The following is a 5,373-nucleotide window of genomic DNA, read 5'->3' as shown; positions in this document are numbered from 1 at the left end:
AAAGAGAAAAATAGAGGTAAGACATTTCTGGGACATAGAAATGGATTATTAACTATTGATAACGTGTATAGTATCCTGAACTGGACTGATATGAAATGTATTCATGCTGGGTAAACTCACTTTACAAGCTAAGTGATGTATACTTATTGAGTGTACAAAATAAATTAAAATTTAATAAACACTAAATAAAACTACAATGAGATACCATTTAACATCTGTTAGAATGGCTAGAATTAAAAACATAAAGAACAACTAGTGCCAGTAATGTTGCAATGAAAGGAAATCCTCTTACATTGTTGTTAGGAATGTATATGTGTACAACCTCTGGGAAAAACAATTTATAGGTTCCTCAAAAACCTACAAATAGAACTATAATGTGACTCAATAATCCCTCTCCTTGGTATTTACTCAAAGGAAAGGAAAACACTAGACACACATTCATGTTTATTGTTGCACTATTCACTCTTGTTAAGACATGGAATCAACCTAAGTGTCCAAAAACTGATGACTGGGTTGAAAAATGGTGGCACATATATACTGTAGGATGAAGGGGTTCAGCATGGGCATGACCACAGTGGGCTATTATTCAGCCATAAGAAACAATGACATTCCTATATTTGAGCCAATGTAGATGAATATAGAGAACTTAATATTAACCAAAGTGAGCTAGCCTTTGAAAAAAGCATGCCACATACTCCCACTCAATATGTCCTGAATGTCTGTACTCTATGGCACAAATGAACGATCAAAAGATATGATAGTGGAAAGAATAAATATAGACAGCAGAGATTTTAATGAGGGCAGTGGGGGGTTGAAAGTGAGTGGAAAGAGAAAAGAGAAGGAACAATTAATAGACAAAAGATTGAAAAGTTCTCTTATTAAAAAAATCTGTAATTTTTGCTTTAAAAAGTAGAATTAAAAAAATATATTGGCCAGTTATAAAACACACTAGATGCCAAAATCCACATTATCAACAGAGTAGTTAAGGTCCTCATATATGAATGAATGATGGACCCAAATGTGAAAAACTGTAGTCTCAAATGTATTTCTCCCTCAAAGGATTTAAGTGGTTTTACTTTCTAAGCACAGTTTGATGTGTGTGTGTGTGTGTGTGTGTGTGTGTGTGTGTGTGTGTTTCTAGAAAGGAGTACAACTCAGTGCTGTAGCTTCAGTAAAACAAAAAAATTAATACTCGCTATGATCTATGCCTCTTGAGAAGAAAAAGCTCCTATGAACTCTCCATTGTTCAACAAGATGACTGAGAATTTACAAATCATTTTGATGAGATATTGGAAATAACTTAGGGAAAGTGGGAAAATTATGAAGGAAAAGCTGTTGTATATCAAAGAGAGCAGAAATTTTAATTTAAAGGCTTACTAAAATTATATAGATAGATTAAAATCAAATAAATGGAAACTCCCAGCACTCATAGGAGGATCAAGTTCTACTCACAAAATTTGATAAAGAATTGAGAAATTAGCTCTGAGGTATTGGGATATTACAATCAGAAAAATTGGAGCTTTTATAACTTTCCCCCAAATAATCTTTTCAAAGCATTCTTTATGCCTTTATTCCTCAGACAGTAGGTGAAGGGGTTCCGCATGGGTGTGACCACAGTGTATATCACCGAGGCTGTTGCACTTGAGAGTGAACTGTGGGTAGCACCAGCATTAAGGTACACTCCTAGGCTTGTACAATAAAATAAGGAGACAACTAAGAGGTGAGAGGCACAGGAGGAAAATGTTTTATACTTCCCCTCAGCTGATGGGATTGCACGGATGGAGGAAACTATCTTAGAGTAATTGTAAAGGATCCCAGTGAAAAGACCACCACCCAGCAGCACAGATGCCAAAATAGGTCACTATGTTATTGAGAAAAGAGTCAGAACAGGCAAGGTGGACCAGCTTACTAAGATCACAGTAGAAGTGGGGAATTTCCACATGTGTATAGAACAGCCACAAAGCCATTAGGCTATGTAATAATGCATACAGGGTCGATCCAGGATCCCAGAGCCAGTTGTCTGCAGAGCCAGGGGTTCATGATGACTGTTTAGTGCAGGGAGTGACAGATGGCCACATACCAGTCATAGGCAATCACTGTCATGAGAAAGTCATCTATCCCTCCTAATAGTAGGAAAAAGAACATCTGGATGATGCAGCCTGCATAGGTGATGATCTTGCTCTGTGTCTGTAGATTCACCAGCATCTTTGGGATGGTGGTGGAGGTGAAACAGATGTCAGCAAAGGAAAGATTGGAGAAGAAGAAGTACATGGGGGTGTGCAGGTGGGATTCTGACATGGTGGCCAGGATAATGAGCAGGTTTCCACACATGGTGATCAAATACAAGGAGGGGAAAAGCCCAAATATGAGGGGCTGCAACTATGCTTCCTTTGAAAGTCCAAGAAGAAAAGAATTCTGAAATTTGTGTACCATTTCCTGGTTCCATGGTGATTACCTGAAAAGAGGAAAATACTGGGGCCAGAAGGTGGTGTGGAAGTTAAGGGCACTGGACTTCCACATGGCTGACCTTGGCTCGATTCCTGGTCCTGGTGGCTTGCTCTCTCACTTTCCATCTCTCTTTCTCTCCCGCTCACTCTGTCTCTCTCTGATCAAGTTAAAATAAATAAAGTTAAATAAAAAATTATTTTAAAAAGAGGAAAATACAATGATTAATTTCACATGAGCAGGTATTACCCCCATAGTTGAAATTCCATAGTTAGTATTTTGCCTTCACAAAGCTATTTTTTATATTTTTGTATGGATCTCATATGCTTAGGCTTTCATAGTGCTATCTCTGCTTAAGACTTCTTATCACACTACCTTATTCCCATAGATCATGTGTTCTACAGGATATTTAACTTATTTCTTGACAGAAAATAATAGTACATATTTATGGAATAAAATGTAATGTTACAATAGCATTTTAATTTATTTTCGTTTTGTTTTTAGTTTTGATATTGTTTACATGCACTCATTGAACTGAGAGACAGAGAAAAAGATGGAAAGCGAGAAATCTTCCCCCACAGGGAATGGCCACTCCATAATACTCTCTTCTCTTAGGATGTAGGGAGTGCATGTACTCATGCCTGGCACTTTTTTCAAGCTGCTGGGTCTGGGGCTTTAACTAGCAGTTGATCATGTGCAATCCAGTCATCTTAACCAACACACCATCAGTTGGCCCAATAACTGTATTTTAAATTCATTGAAAAACAACTCTCAGACCAGCAGGTGGCATGATGGTTAAGGTGCTGGACTCCCATATGGTTGATTGCTGTTTGAGTTCAACCTGGTAACTTACTTTCTCTTTCTCTCTCATCAAATTGAATACTAATTATAATGTTAAAAATAAAATGAATAATTCTTAAAAAAAAAAAAAAGAAAAAAAAGAAAAGGAAAACAACTCTGTTCCCCTTTTTGGCAATTCCCTGGCAACCACTATTCTATTGTCTGCTTCTATTACTTTGACTATTTCAGATAACTTAGTTATGTGGAATTGCTCAGTTTTTTTGTTTCAAAAGTATTACATGAATTGATCTCCTTATTTTTCTCTGTGGATTAGTACACAGAGAACAGTATTATGAGATCATAGTTTGTGGGACCAGCAGGTGTCATAGTGGTTAGCTTGCTGAACTTGACATGGCCAATGTGGTTCAAACCCTAAACCTAGCAGCTTTAAAATCACACTGGACAAGAGGGCATGCATACCCTAAAACTCAAGAAGAAAATGGTGGAGTAGGGATTCCCCATCCACATCCTCCCCCTCGGTTATGATTTCTTACTTTTTCTCTCTTTGTTTCTCTCTCTCTCAGGTGAGCAAATGTGCCCTGTGGCAATAAAGAAAAATAGGTATTTATGTTTATTATTGATGTAAAAGAATTTTTCTGAGTTAATAAAAATATGGAGTGGGAGGGTATGTACACAATATAATAGCTGATTAGATTTGATAACACAAAATCTATTAATTTTTCACATTAAGCCAGTATATATCTATATTGATCAAGACATAAAATAATTCAAAGGTATTCTAAAAATTTTATTTTTAAACTTCAATTCATTATTTTAAAAAATATTCAAAAGAATAAAATATACTCAGACCCCAGAACATAAAAACAAAATGCATCCATGATTTGCAATGAAGTAAAAAGCTAATAGACTCACAAACTTAGTCAATTACACAGCAAAAAAAAAAATATAGTTGTAAGTAAAAACTCTTTAGTACTCACATTTTGACCTTAGAATAAAAATTTTTATGTGAATACCCATTCTGAAAGAAGAAACATGAAATATATGTTTCATGAAGTACAGTTGCAAGGTATGAATTGCAAATAACACGTCTGGATCCTTCAAAAATTACAGAAATATGCACAAATATACTCATCCTGAAAATTCCTTAACAGACCCAAAAGTCATTGCACATTTCATTGCAACTCTGATTCTACTTTTACTATTTCTTGAACTGCAAATTCCTGTGCACATGTTCTAATTTGACTGAATTAATTTTATTTCTCCCATTTTTTCTCCACCCTCATCGAATTGGAAATCTATTCCCATCACTAAATTGCCAACAATGATGCATTGTTAAGTCATTGAAAGACACAGGGCTTGTTAACATATTAAATTAATGATAAATAGCGTGGTCAGACAAGTAACCAAACACATCAATATCTCATCTCTTGCTGGGTTGGATTGTCTCTCAGTTAATCTCAGGTAAATGTTCTTACCATCCATTCTCTCTGAACCACTCCTGTGGTGTCTACCAGGCTCTCAGACTCACCTGTAATGGGCTCTCACAGAGGACAGCCTTCTTGTGGAAGGGTGAATTTCTCTCTGAATGGTGATGGAGACTGCAGCTCTGTCCCTAGATAAGACATAATGAAAGAATTAAGCAGTCTCCTAACCAATTGGAGATATCTGAAAAAAACCAACCATGATTCATCCAGGTCAAGACCACAGTTCTTGAGGGACAATGACAGAGGAAATATTTGTAGCACCATGTATCTGCTCATTATGTAAATTCCTTCCTTATAACTGCAATCTCTTAGTAGCTGATTTCTTTCTTGGACACTGGTCTGGAAAGAAAGGAAAATTTTCCTGTTTATTTTCAGCTCTCATGGAACCAAGATGAAGGTGTGATGACTCCAGTCTTTATTACACACTCTTTGTGAAGTCTCCTGCTTCTAAAGGTCATCAGAAACTTTTACCAACCTTGAGTTAAAGTTTAATTGTCATGGGTCTGCAGGTGGCATGGAGCTTAAGGTGCTGGATTCCATATTGCTGATTGGGCTATTTAAGTTATGCACCCAGTGGCTTGAAAATCACACTGGCCCTTCCGGGCTCGGCGAGTCCCCCCTGGGGCCCTGCTAAGCCGCGGCG

At 36.9% G+C, this 5,373-nt stretch overlaps 1 pseudogene; it reads right to left on the bottom strand.

The window, feature by feature from the left end:
* Positions 1-1,522: 1,522 nt before the first annotated feature.
* On the bottom strand, positions 1,523-2,446 carry LOC102502778 (olfactory receptor 7A17-like; annotated as a pseudogene).
* Between the last annotated feature and the right edge of the window lie 2,927 nt (positions 2,447-5,373).

Source organism: Tupaia chinensis, unplaced genomic scaffold (genome assembly GCF_000334495.1).
Source record: "Tupaia chinensis unplaced genomic scaffold, TupChi_1.0 Scaffold142061_1, whole genome shotgun sequence".
NCBI classification, from domain to species: domain Eukaryota; kingdom Metazoa; phylum Chordata; class Mammalia; order Scandentia; family Tupaiidae; genus Tupaia; species Tupaia belangeri.
This window is presented reverse-complemented; position numbering and strand designations above follow the sequence as displayed.